The sequence below is a fragment of the Strix uralensis genome, chromosome 6 (assembly GCF_047716275.1).
Source record: "Strix uralensis isolate ZFMK-TIS-50842 chromosome 6, bStrUra1, whole genome shotgun sequence".
Lineage (NCBI taxonomy): Eukaryota > Metazoa > Chordata > Aves > Strigiformes > Strigidae > Strix > Strix uralensis.
In genome coordinates, this window is record NC_133977.1 from 46,029,317 (window position 1) to 46,051,659 (window position 22,343).

Genomic DNA, 22,343 nt, shown 5'->3' on the forward strand with positions numbered 1-22,343 from the left:
CCACCCCTTTTCGGCCTCCACTTTTTTCTGGCCTCTTCTTCCCTACAGCCTCTCACCTCTTGTGATCCTCCCACCCCATTTCAGCCTCCACTTTTTTCTGGCCTCTACTTCCCTCCAGCCTCCCACCCCTTGTGATCCTCCCACCCCATTTTGGCCTCCACTTTTCTCTGGCCTCTTCTTCCTTCCGGCCTCTCACCCCGTTTCAGCCTCCCACCCCATTTCAGCCTCCACTTTTTTCTCCCACCTCTACTTCCCTCTGGCTTCCCTCCCATTTCAGCCTCCCACCCCATTTCGGCCTCCACCTTTTTCTGGCCTCTACTTCCCTCCGCCCTCTCACCCCATTTCAGCCTCCCACCCCATTTTGGCCTCCACTTTTCTCTGGCCTCTACTTCCCTCTGGCCTCCCACCCCGTTTCATCCTCCCACCCCATTTCGGCCTCCACTTTTCTCTGGCCTCTGCTTCCCTCCGGCCTCCCACGCCGTTTCAGCCTCCCACCCCCCTTTTGTCCTCCACTTTCTTGTGGCCTCTACTTCCCTCCGGCCTCCCACCCCGTTTCAGCCTCTCACCCCATGTCGGCCTCCACTTTTTTCTGGCCTCTACTTCCCTCCGTCATCCCACCCCGTTTCAGCCTCCCACCCCGTTTTGGCCGCCACTTTTTTCTGGCCTGTATTTCCCTCCGGCCTCCCACCCCATTTCAGCCTCCCACCCCGTTTTGGCCGCCACTTTTTTTTGGCCTCTATTTCCCTCCGGCCTCCCACGCCGTTTCAGCCTCCCACCCAATTTTAGCCTCCACTTTTTTCTGGCCTCTACTTCCCTCCGTCATCCCACCCCGTTTCAGCCTCCCACCCAATTTTAGCCTCCACTTTTATCTGGCCTGTATTTCTCTCAAGCCCCCCACCCCCTTTCGGCCTCCCACCCCTTTTCGGCGTCCACTTTTTTCTGGCCTCTTCTTCCCTACAGCCTCTCACCTCTTGTGATCCTCCCACCCCATTTCAGCCTCCACTTTTTTTCTGGCCTGTAATTCCCTCCAGCCTCCCACCCCGTTTTAGCCTTCCATGCCCTTTTGGCCTTTACTTTTTTATTGCTTCTACTTCCCTCCAGCCTCCCACCTCATTTTGGCCTCCACTTTTTTCTCCCGCCTCTACTTCCCTCCGGCCTCCCACCCCATTTCGGCCTTCACTGTATTCTGGCCTCTACTTCCCTCCAGCCTCTCACCCCTTGTGATACTCCCACCCCCTTTTGGCCTCCACTTTTTTCTGGCCTCTACTTCCCTCCGTCATCCCGCCCCGTTTCAGCCTCCCACCCCGTTTTGGCCGCCACTTTTTTCTGGCCTGTATTTCCCTCCGGCCTCCCACCCCATTTCAGCCTCCCACCCCGTTTTGGCCGCCACTTTTTTTTGGCCTCTATTTCCCTCCAGCCCCCCACCCCCTTTCGGCCTCCCACCCCTTTTCGGCGTCCACTTTTTTCTGGCCTCTTCTTCCCTAGAGCCTCTCACCTCTTGTGATCCTCCCACCCCATTTCAGCCTCCACTTTTTTCTGGCCTCTACTTCCCTCCAGCCTCCCACCCCGTTTTAGCCTTCCATGCCGTTTTGGCCTTTACTTTTTTATTGCTTCTACTTCCCTCCAGCCTCCCACCCCATTTTGGCCTCCACTTTTTTCTCCCGCCTCTACTTCCCTCCGGCCTCCCACCCCATTTCGGCCTTCACTGTATTCTGGCCTCTACTTCCCTCCAGCCTCTCACCCCTTGTGATACTCCCACCCCCTTTTGGCCTCCCCTTTTTTCTGGCCTCTACTTCCCTCTGGCCTCCCACCCCGTTTCAGCCTCCCACCCCATTTCGGCCTCCACTTTTTTCTCCAACCTCTACTTCCCTCCTGCCTCTCACCCCGTTTCAGCCTCCCACCCCATTTTGGCCTCCACTTTTTTCTCCAGCCTCTACTTCCCTCCTGCCTCTCACCCCGTTTCAGCCTCCCACCCCATTTTGACCTCCACTTTTTTTTGCCCTCTACTTCCCTCAGGTCTCCCACCCCGTTTCAGCCTCCCACCCAATTTTAGCCGCCACTTTTTTCTGGCCTCTGCTTTCCTCCGTCGTCCCACCCTTTTTCATCCTCCCACCCCATTTTGGCCTCCACTTTCTTCTGGCCTCTACTTCCCTCCGGCCTCCCACCTCGTTTCAGCCTCCCACCCCATTTCGGTCTTCACTTTTTTCTGGCCTCTTCTTCCCTACAGCCTCTCACCTCTTGTGATCCTCCCACCCCATTTTGTCCTCCACTTCTTCTGGCCTCTAATTCCCTCCGGCATCCCACCCCGTTTTAGCCTCCCATGCCGTTTTGGCCTTTACTTTTTTATTGCCTCTACTTCCCTCCAGCCTCCCACCCCTTGTGATCCTCCCACCCCATTTTGGCCTCCACTTTTTTCTCCCACCTCTACTTCCCTCCGGCTTCCCACCCCATTTCAGCCTCCCACCCCATTTCGGCCTACACTTTTTTCTGTCCTCTACTTCCCTCCATCCTACCACCCTGTTTCAGCCTCCCACCGCATTTCAGACTCCACTTGTTTCCTGGCCTCTCCTTCTCTCCAGCCTCCCACCCCTTGTGATCCTCCCATCCCATTTTGACCTCCACTTTTTTCTGGCCTCTACTTCCCTCCGTCATCCCGCCCCGTTTCAGCCTCCCACCCCGTTTTGGCCGCCACTTTTTTTTGGCCTCTACTTCCCTGTGGCCTCCCACCCCGTTTCAGCCTCCCACCCAATTTTAGCCTCCACTTTTATCTGGCCTCTATTTCTCTCCAGCCTCCCACCCCCTTTCGGCCTCTCACCCCTTTTCGGCCTCCACTTTTTTCTGGCCTCTTCTTCCCTACAGCCTCTCACCTCTTGTGATCCTCCCACCCCATTTCAGCCTCCACTTTTTTCTGGCCTCTACTTCCCTCCAGCCTCCCACCCCTTGTGATCCTCCCACCCCATTTTGGCCTCCACTTTTCTCTGGCCTCTTCTTCCTTCCGGCCTCTCACCCCGTTTCAGCCTCCCACCCCATTTCAGCCTCCACTTTCTTCTGGCCTCTATTTCCCTCCGGCCTCCCACCCCATTTCAGCCTCCCACCCCGTTTTGGCTGCCACTTTTTTTTGGCCTCTATTTCCCTCCGGCCTCCCACGCCGTTTCAGCCTCCCACCCAATTTTAGCCTCCACTTTTTTCTGGCCTCTACTTCCCTCCGTCATCCCACCCCGTTTCAGCCTCCCACCCAATTTTATCCTCCACTTTTATCTGGCCTGTATTTCTCTCAAGCCCCCCACCCCCTTTCGGCCTCCCACCCCTTTTCGGCGTCCACTTTTTTCTGGCCTCTTCTTCCCTACAGCCTCTCACCTCTTGTGATCCTCCCACCCCATTTCAGCCTCCACTTTTTTCTGGCCTCTAATTCCCTCCAGCCTCCCACCCCGTTTTAGCCTTCCATGCCGTTTTGGCCTTTACTTTTTTATTGCTTCTACTTCCCTCCAGCCTCCCACCCCATTTTGGCCTCCACTTTTTTCTCCCGCCTCTACTTCCCTCCGGCCTCCCACCCCATTTCGGCCTTCACTGTATTCTGGCCTCTACTTCCCTCCAGCCTCTCACCCCTTGTGATACTCCCACCCCCTTTTGGCCTCCACTTTTTTCTGGCCTCTACTTCCCTCTGGCTTCCCACCCCGTTTCAGCCTCCCACCCCATTTCGGCCTCCACTTTTTTCTCCAGCCTCTACTTCCCTCCTGCCTCTCACCCCTTTTCAGCCTCCCACCCCATTTTGGCCTACACTTTTTTCTGGCCTCTACTTCCCTCCAGCCTCCCACCCCGTTTCAGCCTCCCACCGCATTTCAGACTCCACTTTTTTCCTGGCCTCTGCTTCTCTCCAGCCTCCCATCCCTTGTGATCGTCCCATCCCATTTTGACCTTCACTTTTTTCTGGCCTCTACTTCCCTCAGGTCTCCCACCCCGTTTCAGCCTCCCACCCAATTTTAGCCGCCACTTTTTTCTGGCCTCTGCTTCCCTCCGGCGTCCCACCCTGTTTCATCCTCCCACCCCATTTTGGCCTCCACTTTCTTCTGGCCTCTACTTCCCTCCGGCCTCCCACCTCGTTTCAGCCTCCCACCCCATTTCGGTCTTCACTTTTTTCTGGCCTCTTCTTCCCTACAGCCTCTCACCTCTTGTGATCCTCCCACCCCATTTTGTCCTCCACTTCTTCTGGCCTCTACTTCCCTCCGGCACCCCACCCCGTTTTAGCCTCCCATGACGTTTTGGCCTTTACTTTTTTATTGCCTCTACTTCCCTCCAGCCTCCCACCCCTTGTGATCCTCCCACCCCATTTTGGCCTCCACTTTTTTCTCCCACCTCTACTTCCCTCCGGCTTCCCACCCCATTTCAGCCTCCCACCCCATTTCGGCCTACACTTTTTTCTGGCCTCTACTTCCCTCCAGCCTCCCACCCTGTTTCAGCCTCCCACCGCATTTCAGACTCCACTTTTTTCCTGGCCTCTCCTTCTCTCCAGCCTCCCACCCCTTGTGATCCTCCCATCCCATTTTGACCTCCACTTTTTTCTGGCCTCTACTTCCCTCCGTCATCCCGCCCCGTTTCAGCCTCCCACCCCATTTTGGCCTCCACTTTTCTCTGGCCTCTTCTTCCTTCCGGCCTCTCACCCCGTTTCAGCCTCCCACCCCATTTCAGCCTCCACTTTTTTCTCCCACCTCTACTTCCCTCTGGCTTCCCCCCCATTTCAGCCTCCCACCCCATTTCGGCCTCCACCTTTTTCTGGCCTCTACTTCCCTCCGCCCTCCCACCCCGTTTCAGCCTCCCACCCCATTATGGACTCCACTTTCTTCTGGCCTCTACTTCCCTCTGGCCTCTCACCCCATTTCAGCCTCCCACCCCATTTTGGCCTCCACTTTTCTCTGGCCTCTACTTCCCTCCGGCCTCCCACCCCGTTTCATTCTCCCACCCCATTTTGGCCTCCACTTTTCTCTGGCCTCTACTTCCCTCCGGCCTCCCACACCGTTTCAGCCTCCCACCCCCCTTTTGTCCTCCACTTTCTTGTGGCCTCTACTTCCCTCCGGCCTCCCACCCCGTTTCAGCCTCTCACCCCATGTCGGCCTCCACTTTTTTCTGGCCTCTACTTCCCTCTGTCATCCCACCCCGTTTCAGCCTCCCACCCCGTTTTGGCCGCCACTTTTTTCTGGCCTGTATTTCCCTCCGGCCTCCCACCCCATTTCAGCCTCCCACCCCGTTTTGGCCGCCACTTTTTTTTGGCCTCTATTTCCCTCCGGCCTCCCACGCCGTTTCAGCCTCCCACCCAATTTTAGCCTCCACTTTTTTCTGGCCTCTACTTCCCTCCGTCATCCCACCCCGTTTCAGCCTCCCACCCAATTTTAGCCTCCACTTTTATCTGGCCTGTATTTCTCTCAAGCCCCCCACCCCCTTTCGGCCTCCCACCCCTTTTCGGCGTCCACTTTTTTCTGGCCTCTTCTTCCCTAGAGCCTCTCACCTCTTGTGATCCTCCCACCCCATTTCAGCCTCCACTTTTTTCTGGCCTCTAATTCCCTCCAGCCTCCCACCCCGTTTTAGCCTTCCATGCCGTTTTGGCCTTTACTTTTTTATTGCTTCTACTTCCCTCCAGCCTCCCACCCCATTTCGGCCTTCACTGTATTCTGGCCTCTACTTCCCTCCAGCCTCTCACCCCTTGTGATACTCCCACCCCCTTTTGGCCTCCACTTTTTTCTGGCCTCTACTTCCCTCTGGCCTCCCACCCCGTTTCAGCCTCCCACCCCATTTCGGCCTCCACTTTTTTCTCCAGCCTCTACTTCCCTCCTGCCTCTCACCCCGTTTCAGCCTCCCACCCCATTTTGGCCTCCACTTTTTTCTCCAGCCTCTACTTCCCTCCTGCCTCTCACCCCGTTTCAGCCTCCCACCCCATTTTGACCTCCACTTTTTTTTGCCCTCTACTTCCCTCAGGTCTCCCACCCCGTTTCAGCCTCCCACCCAATTTTAGCCGCCACTTTTTTCTGGCCTCTGCTTTCCTCCGTCGTCCCACCCTGTTTCATCCTCCCACCCCATTTTGGCCTCCACTTTCCTCTGGCCTCTACTTCCCTCCGGCCTCTCACCCCGTTTCAGCCTCCCACCCCATTATGGCCTCCACTTTTTTCTCCCGCCTCTACTTCCCTCAGGTCTCCCACCCCGTTTCAGCCTCCCACCCCATTTTGGCCTCCACTTTCCTCTGGCCTCTACTTCCCTCCGGCCTCTCACCCCGTTTCAGCCTCCCACCCCATTTCGGCCTCCACTTTTTTCTTGCGCCTCTACTTCCCTCAGGTCTCCCACCCCGTTTCAGCCTCCCACCCCATTTTGGCCTCCACTTTTCTCTGGCCTCTACTTCCCTCCAGCCTCCCACCCTGTTTCAGCCTCCCACCGCATTTCAGACTCCACTTTTTTCCTGGCCTCTGCTTCTCTCCAGCCTCCCATCCCTTGTGATCCTCCCATCCCATTTTGACCTCCACTTTTTTTTGCCCTCTACTTCCCTCAGGTCTCCCACCCTGTTTCAGCCTCCCACCCAATTTTAGCCGCCACTTTTTTCTGGCCTCTGCTTCCCTCCGGCGTCCCACCCTGTTTCATCCTCCCACCCCATTTTGGCCTCCACTTTCTTCTGGCCTCTACTTCCCTCCGGCCTCCCACCTCGTTTCAGCCTCCCACCCCATTTCGGTCTTCACTTTTTTCTGGCCTCTTCTTCCCTACAGCCTCTCACCTCTTGTGATCCTCCCACCCCATTTTGTCCTCCACTTCTTCTGGCCTCTACTTCCCTCCGGCATCCCACCCCGTTTTAGCCTCCCATGCCGTTTTGGCCTTTACTTTTTTATTGCCTCTACTTCCCTCCAGCCTCCCACCCCTTGTGATCCTCCCACCCCATTTTGGCCTCCACTTTTTTCTCCCACCTCTACTTCCCTCCGGCTTCCCACCCCATTTCAGCCTCCCACCCCATTTCGGCCTACAGTTTTCTCTGTACTCTACTTCCCTCCAGCCTCCCACCCTGTTTCAGCCTCCCACCGCATTTCAGACTCCACTTTTTTCCTGGCCTCTCCTTCTCTCCAGCCTCCCACCCCTTGTGATCCTCCCATCCCATTTTGACCTCCACTTTTTTCTGGCCTCTACTTCCCTCCGTCATCCCGCCCCGTTTCAGCCTCCCACCCCGTTTTGGCCGCCACTTTTTTTTGGCCTCTACTTCCCTGTGGCCTCCCACCCCGTTTCAGCCTCCCACCCAATTTTAGCCTCCACTTTTATCTGGCCTCTATTTCTCTCCAGCCTCCCACCCCCTTTCGGCCTCTCACCCCTTTTCAGCCTCCACTTTTTTCTGGCCTCTTCTTCCCTACAGCCTCTCACCTCTTGTGATCCTCCCACCCCATTTCAGCCTCCACTTTTTTCTGGCCTCTACTTCCCTCCAGCCTCCCACCCCTTGTGATCCTCCCACCCCATTTTGGCCTCCACTTTTCTCTGGCCTCTTCTTCCTTCCGGCCTCTCACCCCGTTTCAGCCTCCCACCCCATTTCAGCCTCCACTTTCTTCTGGCCTCTATTTCCCTCCGGCCTCCCACCCCATTTCAGCCTCCCACCCCGTTTTGGCTGCCACTTTTTTTTGGCCTCTATTTCCCTCCGGCCTCCCACGCCGTTTCAGCCTCCCACCCAATTTTAGCCTCCACTTTTTTCTGGCCTCTACTTCCCTCCGTCATCCCACCCCGTTTCAGCCTCCCACCCAATTTTATCCTCCACTTTTATCTGGCCTGTATTTCTCTCAAGCCCCCCACCCCCTTTCGGCCTCCCACCCCTTTTCGGCGTCCACTTTTTTCTGGCCTCTTCTTCCCTACAGCCTCTCACCTCTTGTGATCCTCCCACCCCATTTCAGCCTCCACTTTTTTCTGGCCTCTAATTCCCTCCAGCCTCCCACCCCGTTTTAGCCTTCCATGCCGTTTTGGCCTTTACTTTTTTATTGCTTCTACTTCCCTCCAGCCTCCCACCCCATTTTGGCCTCCACTTTTTTCTCCCGCCTCTACTTCCCTCCGGCCTCCCACCCCATTTCGGCCTTCACTGTATTCTGGCCTCTACTTCCCTCCAGCCTCTCACCCCTTGTGATACTCCCACCCCCTTTTGGCCTCCACTTTTTTCTGGCCTCTACTTCCCTCTGGCCTCCCACCCCGTTTCAGCCTCCCACCCCATTTCGGCCTCCACTTTTTTCTCCAGCCTCTACTTCCCTCCTGCCTCTCACCCCTTTTCAGCCTCCCACCCCATTTTGGCCTACACTTTTTTCTGGCCTCTGCTTCCCTCCGGCGTCCCACCCTGTTTCATCCTCCCACCCCATTTTGGCCTCCACTTTCTTCTGGCCTCTACTTCCCTCCGGCCTCCCACCTCGTTTCAGCCTCCCACCCCATTTCGGTCTTCACTTTTTTCTGGCCTCTTCTTCCCTACAGCCTCCCACCCCTTGTGATCCTCCCATCCCATTTTGACCTCCACTTTTTTCTGGCCTCTACTTCCCTCCGTCATCCCGCCCCGTTTCAGCCTCCCACCCCGTTTTGGCCGCCACTTTTTTTTGGCCTCTACTTCCCTGTGGCCTCCCACCCCGTTTCAGCCTCCCACCCAATTTTAGCCTCCACTTTTATCTGGCCCTTATTTCTCTCCGGCCTCCCACCCCCTTTCGGCCTCCCACCCCTTTTCGGCCTCCACTTTTTTCTGGCCTCTTCTTCCCTACAGCCTCTCACCTCTTGTGATCCTCCCACCCCATTTCAGCCTCCACTTTTTTCTGGCGTCTACTTCCCTCCAGCCTCCCACCCCTTGTGATCCTCCCACCCCATTTTGGCCTCCACTTTTCTCTGGCCTCTTCTTCCTTCCGGCCTCTCACCCCGTTTCAGCCTCCCACCCCATTTCAGCCTCCACTTTTTTCTCCCACCTCTACTTCCCTCTGGCTTCCCCCCCATTTCAGCCTCCCACCCCATTTCGGCCTCCACCTTTTTCTGGCCTCTACTTCCCTCCGCCCTCCCACCCCGTTTCAGCCTCCCACCCCATTATGGACTCCACTTTCTTCTGGCCTCTACTTCCCTCTGGCCTCTCACCCCATTTCAGCCTCCCACCCCATTTTGGCCTCCACTTTTCTCTGGCCTCTACTTCCCTCCGGCCTCCCACACCGTTTCAGCCTCCTACCCCCCTTTTGTCCTCCACTTTCTTGTGGCCTCTACTTCCCTCCGGCCTCCCACCCCGTTTCAGCCTCTCACCCCATGTCGGCCTCCACTTTTTTCTGGCCTCTACTTCCCTCTGTCATCCCACCCCGTTTCAGCCTCCCACCCCGTTTTGGCCGCCACTTTTTTCTGGCCTGTATTTCCCTCCGGCCTCCCACCCCATTTCAGCCTCCCACCCTGTTTTGGCCGCCACTTTTTTTTGGCCTCTATTTCCCTCCGGCCTCCCACGCCGTTTCAGCCTCCCACCCAATTTTAGCCTCCACTTTTTTCTGGCCTCTACTTCCCTCCGTCATCCCACCCCGTTTCAGCCTCCCACCCAATTTTAGCCTCCACTTTTATCTGGCCTGTATTTCTCTCAAGCCCCCCACCCCCTTTCGGCCTCCCACCCCTTTTCGGCGTCCACTTTTTTCTGGCCTCTTCTTCCCTACAGCCTCTCACCTCTTGTGATCCTCCCACCCCATTTCAGCCTCCACTTTTTTTCTGGCCTCTAATTCCCTCCAGCCTCCCACCCCGTTTTAGCCTTCCATGCCGTTTTGGCCTTTACTTTTTTATTGCTTCTACCTCCCTCCAGCCTCCCACCCCATTTTGGCCTCCACTTTTTTCTCCCGCCTCTACTTCCCTCCGGCCTCCCACCCCATTTCGGCCTTCACTGTATTCTGGCCTCTACTTCCCTCCAGCCTCTCACCCCTTGTGATACTCCCACCCCCTTTTGGCCTCCACTTTTTTCTGGCCTCTACTTCCCTCTGGCCTCCCACCCCGTTTCAGCCTCCCACCCCATTTCGGCCTCCACTTTTTTCTCCAGCCTCTACTTCCCTCCTGCCTCTCACCCCGTTTCAGCCTCCCACCCCATTTTGGCCTCCACTTTTTTCTCCAGCCTCTACTTCCCTCCTGCCTCTCACCCCGTTTCAGCCTCCCACCCCATTTTGACCTCCACTTTTTTTTGCCCTCTACTTCCCTCAGGTCTCCCACCCCGTTTCAGCCTCCCACCCAATTTTAGCCGCCACTTTTTTCTGGCCTCTGCTTTCCTCCGTCGTCCCACCCTGTTTCATCCTCCCACCCCATTTTGGCCTCCACTTTCCTCTGGCCTCTACTTCCCTCCGGCCTCTCACCCCTTTTCAGCCTCCCACCCCATTTTGGCCTACACTTTTTTCTGGCCTCTGCTTCCCTCCGGCGTCCCACCCTGTTTCATCCTCCCACCCCATTTTGGCCTCCACTTTCTTCTGGCCTCTACTTCCCTCCGGCCTCCCACCTCGTTTCAGCCTCCCACCCCATTTCGGTCTTCACTTTTTTCTGGCCTCTTCTTCCCTACAGCCTCCCACCCCTTGTGATCCTCCCATCCCATTTTGACCTCCACTTTTTTCTGGCCTCTACTTCTCTCCGTCATCCCGCCCCGTTTCAGCCTCCCACCCCGTTTTGGCCGCCACTTTTTTTTGGCCTCTACTTCCCTGTGGCCTCCCACCCCGTTTCAGCCTCCCACCCAATTTTAGCCTCCACTTTTATCTGGCCCTTATTTCTCTCCAGCCTCCCACCCCCTTTCGGCCTCCCACCCCTTTTCGGCCTCCACTTTTTTCTGGCCTCTTCTTCCCTACAGCCTCTCACCTCTTGTGATCCTCCCACCCCATTTCAGCCTCCACTTTTTTCTGGCGTCTACTTCCCTCCAGCCTCCCACCCCTTGTGATCCTCCCACCCCATTTTGGCCTCCACTTTTCTCTGGCCTCTTCTTCCTTCCGGCCTCTCACCCCGTTTCAGCCTCCCACCCCATTTCAGCCTCCACTTTTTTCTCCCACCTCTACTTCCCTCTGGCTTCCCCCCCATTTCAGCCTCCCACCCCATTTCGGCCTCCACCTTTTTCTGGCCTCTACTTCCCTCCGCCCTCCCACCCCGTTTCAGCCTCCCACCCCATTATGGACTCCACTTTCTTCTGGCCTCTACTTCCCTCTGGCCTCTCACCCCATTTCAGCCTCCCACCCCATTTTGGCCTCCACTTTTCTCTGGCCTCTACTTCCCTCCGGCCTCCCACCCCGTTTCATTCTCCCACCCCATTTTGGCCTCCACTTTTCTCTGGCCTCTACTTCCCTCCGGCCTCCCACACCGTTTCAGCCTCCTACCCCCCTTTTGTCCTCCACTTTCTTGTGGCCTCTACTTCCCTCCGGCCTCCCACCCCGTTTCAGCCTCTCACCCCATGTCGGCCTCCACTTTTTTCTGGCCTCTACTTCCCTCTGTCATCCCACCCCGTTTCAGCCTCCCACCCCGTTTTGGCCGCCACTTTTTTCTGGCCTGTATTTCCCTCCGGCCTCCCACCCCATTTCAGCCTCCCACCCTGTTTTGGCCGCCACTTTTTTTTGGCCTCTATTTCCCTCCGGCCTCCCACGCCGTTTCAGCCTCCCACCCAATTTTAGCCTCCACTTTTTTCTGGCCTCTACTTCCCTCCGTCATCCCACCCCGTTTCAGCCTCCCACCCAATTTTAGCCTCCACTTTTATCTGGCCTGTATTTCTCTCAAGCCCCCCACCCCCTTTCGGCCTCCCACCCCTTTTCGGCGTCCACTTTTTTCTGGCCTCTTCTTCCCTACAGCCTCTCACCTCTTGTGATCCTCCCACCCCATTTCAGCCTCCACTTTTTTTCTGGCCTCTAATTCCCTCCAGCCTCCCACCCCGTTTTAGCCTTCCATGCCGTTTTGGCCTTTACTTTTTTATTGCTTCTACCTCCCTCCAGCCTCCCACCCCATTTTGGCCTCCACTTTTTTCTCCCGCCTCTACTTCCCTCCGGCCTCCCACCCCATTTCGGCCTTCACTGTATTCTGGCCTCTACTTCCCTCCAGCCTCTCACCCCTTGTGATACTCCCACCCCCTTTTGGCCTCCACTTTTTTCTGGCCTCTACTTCCCTCTGGCCTCCCACCCCGTTTCAGCCTCCCACCCCATTTCGGCCTCCACTTTTTTCTCCAGCCTCTACTTCCCTCCTGCCTCTCACCCCGTTTCAGCCTCCCACCCCATTTTGGCCTCCACTTTTTTCTCCAGCCTCTACTTCCCTCCTGCCTCTCACCCCGTTTCAGCCTCCCACCCCATTTTGACCTCCACTTTTTTTTGCCCTCTACTTCCCTCAGGTCTCCCACCCCGTTTCAGCCTCCCACCCAATTTTAGCCGCCACTTTTTTCTGGCCTCTGCTTTCCTCCGTCGTCCCACCCTGTTTCATCCTCCCACCCCATTTTGGCCTCCACTTTCCTCTGGCCTCTACTTCCCTCCGGCCTCTCACCCCGTTTCAGCCTCCCACCCCATTATGGCCTCCACTTTTTTCTCCCGCCTCTACTTCCCTCAGGTCTCCCACCCCGTTTCAGCCTCCCACCCCATTTTGGCCTCCACTTTCCTCTGGCCTCTACTTCCCTCCGGCCTCTCACCCCGTTTCAGCCTCCCACCCCATTTCGGCCTCCACTTTTTTCTTGCGCCTCTACTTCCCTCAGGTCTCCCACCCCGTTTCAGCCTCCCACCCCATTTTGGCCTCCACTTTTCTCTGGCCTCTACTTCCCTCCAGCCTCCCACCCTGTTTCAGCCTCCCACCGCATTTCAGACTCCACTTTTTTCCTGGCCTCTGCTTCTCTCCAGCCTCCCATCCCTTGTGATCCTCCCATCCCATTTTGACCTCCACTTTTTTTTGCCCTCTACTTCCCTCAGGTCTCCCACCCTGTTTCAGCCTCCCACCCAATTTTAGCCGCCACTTTTTTCTGGCCTCTGCTTCCCTCCGGCGTCCCACCCTGTTTCATCCTCCCACCCCATTTTGGCCTCCACTTTCTTCTGGCCTCTACTTCCCTCCGGCCTCCCACCTCGTTTCAGCCTCCCACCCCATTTCGGTCTTCACTTTTTTCTGGCCTCTTCTTCCCTACAGCCTCTCACCTCTTGTGATCCTCCCACCCCATTTTGTCCTCCACTTCTTCTGGCCTCTACTTCCCTCCGGCATCCCACCCCGTTTTAGCCTCCCATGCCGTTTTGGCCTTTACTTTTTTATTGCCTCTACTTCCCTCCAGCCTCCCACCCCTTGTGATCCTCCCACCCCATTTTGGCCTCCACTTTTTTCTCCCACCTCTACTTCCCTCCGGCTTCCCACCCCATTTCAGCCTCCCACCCCATTTCGGCCTACAGTTTTCTCTGTACTCTACTTCCCTCCAGCCTCCCACCCTGTTTCAGCCTCCCACCGCATTTCAGACTCCACTTTTTTCCTGGCCTCTCCTTCTCTCCAGCCTCCCACCCCTTGTGATCCTCCCATCCCATTTTGACCTCCACTTTTTTCTGGCCTCTACTTCCCTCCGTCATCCCGCCCCGTTTCAGCCTCCCACCCCGTTTTGGCCGCCACTTTTTTTTGGCCTCTACTTCCCTGTGGCCTCCCACCCCGTTTCAGCCTCCCACCCAATTTTAGCCTCCACTTTTATCTGGCCTCTATTTCTCTCCAGCCTCCCACCCCCTTTCGGCCTCTCACCCCTTTTCGGCCTCCACTTTTTTCTGGCCTCTTCTTCCCTACAGCCTCTCACCTCTTGTGATCCTCCCACCCCATTTCAGCCTCCACTTTTTTCTGGCCTCTACTTCCCTCCAGCCTCCCACCCCTTGTGATCCTCCCACCCCATTTTGGCCTCCACTTTTCTCTGGCCTCTTCTTCCTTCCGGCCTCTCACCCCGTTTCAGCCTCCCACCCCATTTCAGCCTCCACTTTCTTCTGGCCTCTATTTCCCTCCGGCCTCCCACCCCATTTCAGCCTCCCACCCCGTTTTGGCTGCCACTTTTTTTTGGCCTCTATTTCCCTCCGGCCTCCCACGCCGTTTCAGCCTCCCACCCAATTTTAGCCTCCACTTTTTTCTGGCCTCTACTTCCCTCCGTCATCCCACCCCGTTTCAGCCTCCCACCCAATTTTATCCTCCACTTTTATCTGGCCTGTATTTCTCTCAAGCCCCCCACCCCCTTTCGGCCTCCCACCCCTTTTCGGCGTCCACTTTTTTCTGGCCTCTTCTTCCCTACAGCCTCTCACCTCTTGTGATCCTCCCACCCCATTTCAGCCTCCACTTTTTTCTGGCCTCTAATTCCCTCCAGCCTCCCACCCCGTTTTAGCCTTCCATGCCGTTTTGGCCTTTACTTTTTTATTGCTTCTACTTCCCTCCAGCCTCCCACCCCATTTTGGCCTCCACTTTTTTCTCCCGCCTCTACTTCCCTCCGGCCTCCCACCCCATTTCGGCCTTCACTGTATTCTGGCCTCTACTTCCCTCCAGCCTCTCACCCCTTGTGATACTCCCACCCCCTTTTGGCCTCCACTTTTTTCTGGCCTCTACTTCCCTCTGGCTTCCCACCCCGTTTCAGCCTCCCACCCCATTTCGGCCTCCACTTTTTTCTCCAGCCTCTACTTCCCTCCTGCCTCTCACCCCTTTTCAGCCTCCCACCCCATTTTGGCCTACACTTTTTTCTGGCCTCTACTTCCCTCCAGCCTCCCACCCCGTTTCAGCCTCCCACCGCATTTCAGACTCCACTTTTTTCCTGGCCTCTGCTTCTCTCCAGCCTCCCATCCCTTGTGATCGTCCCATCCCATTTTGACCTTCACTTTTTTCTGGCCTCTACTTCCCTCAGGTCTCCCACCCTGTTTCAGCCTCCCACCCAATTTTAGCCGCCACTTTTTTCTGGCCTCTGCTTCCCTCCGGCGTCCCACCCTGTTTCATCCTCCCACCCCATTTTGGCCTCCACTTTCTTCTGGCCTCTACTTCCCTCCGGCCTCCCACCTCGTTTCAGCCTCCCACCCCATTTCGGTCTTCACTTTTTTCTGGCCTCTTCTTCCCTACAGCCTCTCACCTCTTGTGATCCTCCCACCCCATTTTGTCCTCCACTTCTTCTGGCCTCTACTTCCCTCCGGCACCCCACCCCGTTTTAGCCTCCCATGACGTTTTGGCCTTTACTTTTTTATTGCCTCTACTTCCCTCCAGCCTCCCACCCCTTGTGATCCTCCCACCCCATTTTGGCCTCCACTTTTTTCTCCCACCTCTACTTCCCTCCGGCTTCCCACCCCATTTCAGCCTCCCACCCCATTTCGGCCTACACTTTTTTCTGGCCTCTACTTCCCTCCAGCCTCCCACCCTGTTTCAGCCTCCCACCGCATTTCAGACTCCACTTGTTTCCTGGCCTCTCCTTCTCTCCAGCCTCCCACCCCTTGTGATCCTCCCATCCCATTTTGACCTCCACTTTTTTCTGGCCTCTACTTCCCTCCGTCATCCCGCCCCGTTTCAGCCTCCCACCCCATTTTGGCCTCCACTTTTCTCTGGCCTCTTCTTCCTTCCGGCCTCTCACCCCGTTTCAGCCTCCCACCCCATTTCAGCCTCCACTTTTTTCTCCCACCTCTACTTCCCTCTGGCTTCCCCCCCATTTCAGCCTCCCACCCCATTTCGGCCTCCACCTTTTTCTGGCCTCTACTTCCCTCCGCCCTCCCACCCCGTTTCAGCCTCCCACCCCATTATGGACTCCACTTTCTTCTGGCCTCTACTTCCCTCTGGCCTCTCACCCCATTTCAGCCTCCCACCCCATTTTGGCCTCCACTCTTCTCTGGCCTCTACTTCCCTCCGGCCTCCCACCCCGTTTCATTCTCCCACCCCATTTTGGCCTCCACTTTTCTCTGGCCTCTACTTCCCTCCGGCCTCCCACACCGTTTCAGCCTCCCACCCCCCTTTTGTCCTCCACTTTCTTGTGGCCTCTACTTCCCTCCGGCCTCCCACCCCGTTTCAGCCTCTCACCCCATGTCGGCCTCCACTTTTTTCTGGCCTCTACTTCCCTCTGTCATCCCACCCCGTTTCAGCCTCCCACCCCGTTTTGGCCGCCACTTTTTTCTGGCCTGTATTTCCCTCCGGCCTCCCACCCCATTTCAGCCTCCCACCCCGTTTTGGCCGCCACTTTTTTTTGGCCTCTATTTCCCTCCGGCCTCCCACGCCGTTTCAGCCTCCCACCCAATTTTAGCCTCCACTTTTTTCTGGCCTCTACTTCCCTCCGTCATCCCACCCCGTTTCAGCCTCCCACCCAATTTTAGCCTCCACTTTTATCTGGCCTGTATTTCTCTCAAGCCCCCCACCCCCTTTCGGCCTCCCACCCCTTTTCGGCGTCCACTTTTTTCTGGCCTCTTCTTCCCTAGAGCCTCTCACCTCTTGTGATCCTCCCACCCCATTTCAGCCTCCACTTTTTTCTGGCCTCTAATTCCCTCCAGCCTCCCACCCCGTTTTAGCCTTCCATGCCGTTTTGGCCTTTACTTTTTTATTGCTTCTACTTCCCTCCAGCCTCCCACCCCATTTTGGCCTCCACTTTTTTCTCCCGCCTCTACTTCCCTCCAGCCTCCCACCCCATTTCGGCCTTCACTGTATTCTGGCCTCTACTTCCCTCCAGCCTCTCACCCCTTGTGATACTCCCACCCCCTTTTGGCCTCCACTTTTTTCTGGCCTCTACTTCCCTCTGGCCTCCCACCCCGTTTCAGCCTCCCACCCCATTTCGGCCTCCACTTTTTTCTCCAGCCTCTACTTCCCTCCTGCCTCTCACCCCGTTTCAGCCTCCCACCCCATTTTGGCCTCCACTTTTTTCTCCAGCCTCTACTTCCCTCAGGTCTCCCACCCCGTTTCAGCCTCCCACCCCATTTTGGCCTCCACTTTCCTCTGGCCTCTACTTCCCTCCGGCCTCTCACCCCGTTTCAGCCTCCCACCCCATTTCGGCCTCCACTTTTTTCTTGCGCCTCTACTTCCCTCAGGTCTCCCACCCCGTTTCAGCCTCCCACCCCATTTTGGCCTCCACTTTTCTCTGGCCTCTACTTCCCTCCAGCCTCCCACCCTGTTTCAGCCTCCCACCGCATTTCAGACTCCACTTTTTTCCTGGCCTCTGCTTCTCTCCAGCCTCCCATCCCTTGTGATCCTCCCATCCCATTTTGACCTCCACTTTTTTTTGCCCTCTACTTCCCTCAGGTCTCCCACCCTGTTTCAGCCTCCCACCCAATTTTAGCCGCCACTTTTTTCTGGCCTCTGCTTCCCTCCGGCGTCCCACCCTGTTTCATCCTCCCACCCCATTTTGGCCTCCACTTTCTTCTGGCCTCTACTTCCCTCCGGCCTCCCACCTCGTTTCAGCCTCCCACCCCATTTCGGTCTTCACTTTTTTCTGGCCTCTTCTTCCCTACAGCCTCCCACCCCTTGTGATCCTCCCATCCCATTTTGTCCTCCACTTCTTCTGGCCTCTACTTCCCTCCGGCATCCCACCCCGTTTTAGCCTCCCATGCCGTTTTGGCCTTTACTTTTTTATTGCCTCTACTTCCCTCCAGCCTCCCACCCCTTGTGATCCTCCCACCCCATTTTGGCCTCCACTTTTTTCTCCCACCTCTACTTCCCTCCGGCTTCCCACCCCATTTCAGCCTCCCACCCCATTTCGGCCTACACTTTTTTCTGTCCTCTACTTCCCTCCAGCCTCCCACCCTGTTTCAGCCTCCCACCGCATTTCAGACTCCACTTTTTTCCTGGCCTCTCCTTCTCTCCAGCCTCCCACCCCTTGTGATCCTCCCATCCCATTTTGACCTCCACTTTTTTCTGGCCTCTACTTCCCTCCGTCATCCCGCCCCGTTTCAGCCTCCCACCCCGTTTTGGCCGCCACTTTTTTTTGGCCTCTACTTCCCTGTGGCCTCCCACCCCGTTTCAGCCTCCCACCCAATTTTAGCCTCCACTTTTATCTGGCCTCTATTTCTCTCCAGCCTCCCACCCCCTTTCGGCCTCTCACCCCTTTTCGGCCTCCACTTTTTTCTGGCCTCTTCTTCCCTACAGCCTCTCACCTCTTGTGATCCTCCCACCCCATTTCAGCCTCCACTTTTTTCTGGCCTCTACTTCCCTCCAGCCTCCCACCCCTTGTGATCCTCCCACCCCATTTTGGCCTCCACTTTTCTCTGGCCTCTTCTTCCTTCCGGCCTCTCACCCCGTTTCAGCCTCCCACCCCATTTCAGCCTCCACTTTTTTCTCCCACCTCTACTTCCCTCTGGCTTCCCACCCATTTCAGCCTCCCACCCCATTTTGGCCTCCACCTTTTTATGGCCTCTACTTCCCTCCGCCCTCCCACGCCGTTTCAGCCTCCCACCCAATTTTAGCCTCCACTTTTTTCTGGCCTCTGCTTCCCTCTGGCGTCCCACCCTGTTTCATCCTCCCACCCCATTTTGGCCTCCACTTTATTCTGCCCTCTACTTCCCTCCAGCCTCCCACCTCGTTTCAGCCTCCCATCCCATTTCGGCCTTCACTTTTTTCTGGCCTCTTCTTCCCTACAGCCTCTCACCTCTTGTGATCCTCCCACCGGATTTCAGCCTCCACTTTTTTCTGGCCTCTACTTCCCTCCGGCCTCTCACCCCGTTTCAGCCTCCCACCCCATTATGGCCTCCACTTTTTTCTCCCGCCTCTACTTCCCTCCCGTTCCCACCCCGTTTCAGCCTCCCACCCCATTTTGGCCTCCACTTTTATCTGGCCTCTACTTACCTCCAGCCTCCCACCCCATTTCAGCGTCCACTTTTTTCTGGCCTCTACTTCCCTCCGGCCCCCCACCTCTTGTGATCCTCCCACCCCATTTTGGCCTCCACTTTCCTCTGGCCTCTACTTCCCTCCGGCCTCTCACCCCGTTTCAGCCTCGCACCCCATTTTGGCCTCCACTTTTCTCTGGCCTCTACTTGCCTCCAGCCTCCCACCCTGTTTCAGCCTCCCACCGCATTTCAGACTCCACTTTTTTCCTGGCCTCTGCTTCTCTCCAGCCTCCCATCCCTTGTGATCCTCCCATCCCATTTTGACCTCCACTTTTTTTTGCCCTCTACTTCCCTCAGGTCTCCCACCCCGTTTCAGCCTCCCACCCAATTTTAGCCGCCACTTTCTTCTGGCCTCTAATTCCCTCCGGCCTCCCACCTCGTTTCAGCCTCCCACCCCATTTCGGTCTTCACTTTTTTCTGGCCTCTTCTTCCCTACAGCCTCTCACCTCTTGTGATCCTCCCACCCCATTTTGTCCTCCACTTCTTCTGGCCTCTACTTCCCTCCGGCATCCCACCCTGTTTTAGCCTCCCATGCCGTTTTGGCCTTTACTTTTTTATTGCCTCTACTTCCCTCCAGCCTCCCACCCCTTGTGATCCTCCCACCCCATTTTGGCCTCCACTTTTTTCTCCCACCTCTACTTCTCTCCGGCTTCCCACCCCATTTCAGCCTCCCACCCCATTTCGGCCTACACTTTTCTCTGTACTCTACTTCCCTCCAGCCTCCCACCCTGTTTCAGCCTCCCACCCCGTTTTGGCCGCCACTTTTTTTTGGCCTCTATTTCCCTGTGGCCTCCCACCCCGTTTCAGCCTCCCACCCAATTTTAGCCTCCACTTTTATCTGGCCTCTATTTCTCTCCGGCCTCCCACCCCCTTTCGGCCTCTCACCCCTTTTTGGCCTCCACTTTTTTCTGGCCTCTTCTTCCCTACAGCCTCTCACCTCTTGTGATCCTCCCACCCCATTTCAGCCTCCACTTTTTTCTGGCCTCTACTTCCCTCCAGCCTCCCACCCCTTGTGATCCTCCCACCCCATTTTGGCCTCCACTTTTCTCTGGCCTCTTCTTCCTTCCGGCCTCTCACCCCGTTCCAGCCTCCCACCCCATTTCAGCCTCCACTTTTTTCTGGCCTCTACTTCCCTCCAGCCTCCCACCCCTTGTGATCCTCCCACCCCATTTTGGCCTCCACCTTTTTCTGGCCTCTACTTCCCTCCGCCCTCCCACCCCGTTTCAGCCTCCCACCCCATTATGGACTCCACTTTCTTCTGGCCTCTACTTCCCTCTGGCCTCTCACCCCGTTTCAGCCTCCCACCCCATTTTGGCCTCCACTTTTCTCCGGCCTCCCACCCCGTTTCATCCTCCCACCCCATTTTGGCCTCCACTTTTCTCTGGCCTCTACTTCCCTCCGGCCTCCCACACCGTTTCAGCCTCCCACCCCCCTTTTGTCCTCCACTTTCTTGTGGCCTCTACTTCCCTCCGGCCTCCCACCCCGTTTCAGCCTCTCACCCCATGTCGGCCTCCACTTTTTTCTGGCCTCTGCTTCCCTCTGGCGTCCCACCCTGTTTCATCCTCCCACCCCATTTTGGCCTCCACTTTATTCTGCCCTCTACTTCCCTCCAGCCTCCCACCTCGTTTCAGCCTCCCATCCCATTTCGGCCTTCACTTTTTTCTGGCCTCTTCTTCCCTACAGCCTCTCACCTGTTGTGATCCTCCCACCCCATTTCAGCCTCCACTTTTTTCTGGCCTCTAATTCCCTCCAGCCTCCCACCCCGTTTTAGCCTTCCATGCCGTTTTGGCCTTTACTTTTTTATTGCCTCTACTTCCCTCCAGCCTCCCACCCCATTTTGGCCTCCACTTTTTTCTCCCACCTCTACTTCCCTCCGGCCTCCCACCCCATTTCGGCCTTCACTGTATTCTGGCCTCTACTTCCCTCCAGCCTCTCACCCCTTGTGATACTCCCACCCCCTTTTGGCCTCCACTTTTTTCTGGCCTCTACTTCCCTCTGGCCTCCCACCCCGTTTCAGCCTCCCACCCCATTTCGGCCTCCACTTTTTTCTCCAGCCTCTACTTCCCTCGTGCCTCTCACCCCTTTTCAGCCTCCCACCCCATTTTGGCCTCCACTTTTTTCTCCAGCCTCTACTTCCCTCCTGCAGCTCACCCCGTTTCAGACTCCCACCCCATTTTGACCTCCACTTTTTTTTGCCCTCTACTTCCCTCAGGTCTCCCACCCCGTTTCAGCCTCCCACCCAATTTTAGCCGCCACTTTTTTCTGGCCTCTGCTTCCCTCCGGCGTCCCACCCTGTTTCATCCTCCCACCCCATTTTGGCCTCCACTTTCTTCTGGCCTCTACTTCCCTCCGGCCTCCCACCTCGTTTCAGCCTCCCACCCCATTTCGGTCTTCACTTTTTTCTGGCCTCTTCTTCCCTACAGCCTCTCACCTCTTGTGATCCTCCCACCCCATTTTGTCCTCCACTTCTTCTGGCCTCTACTTCCCTCCGGCATCCCACCCCGTTTTAGCCTCCCATGCCGTTTTGGCCTTTACTTTTTTATTGCCTCTACTTCCCTCCAGCCTCCCACCCCTTGTGATCCTCCCACCCCATTTTGGCCTCCACTTTTTTCTCCCACCTCTACTTCCCTCCGGCTTCCCACCCCATTTCAGCCTCCCACCCCATTTCGGCCTACACTTTTTTCTGTCCTCTACTTCCCTCCAGCCTCCCACCCTGTTTCAGCCTCCCACCGCATTTCAGACTCCACTTTTTTCCTGGCCTCTCCTTCTCTCCAGCCTCCCACCCCTTGTGATCCTCCCATCCCATTTTGACCTCCACTTTTTTCTGGCCTCTACTTCCCTCCGTCATCCCGCCCCGTTTCAGCCTCCCACCCCGTTTTGGCCGCCACTTTTTTTTGGCCTCTACTTCCCTGTGGCCTCCCACCCCGTTTCAGCCTCCCACCCAATTTTAGCCTCCACTTTTATCTGGCCTCTATTTCTCTCCAGCCTCCCACCCCCTTTCGGCCTCTCACCCCTTTTCGGCCTCCACTTTTTTCTGGCCTCTTCTTCCCTACAGCCTCTCACCTCTTGTGATCCTCCCACCCCATTTCAGCCTCCACTTTTTTCTGGCCTCTACTTCCCTCCAGCCTCCCACCCCTTGTGATCCTCCCACCCCATTTTGGCCTCCACTTTTCTCTGGCCTCTTCTTCCTTCCGGCCTCTCACCCCATTTCAGCCTCCCACCCCATTTCAGCCTCCACTTTTTTCTGGCCTCTACTTCCCTCCAGCCTCCCACCCCTTGTGATCCTCCCACCCCATTTTGGCCTCCACCTTTTTCTGGCCTCTACTTCCCTCCGCCCTCCCACCCCGTTTCAGCCTCCCACCCCATTATGGACTCCACTTTCTTCTGGCCTCTACTTCCCTCTGGCCTCTCACCCCGTTTCAGCCTCCCACCCCATTTTGGCCTCCACTTTTCTCCGGCCTCCCACCCCGTTTCATCCTCCCACCCCATTTTGGCCTCCACTTTTCTCTGGCCTCTACTTCCCTCCGGCCTCCCACACCGTTTCAGCCTCCCACCCCCCTTTTGTCCTCCACTTTCTTGTGG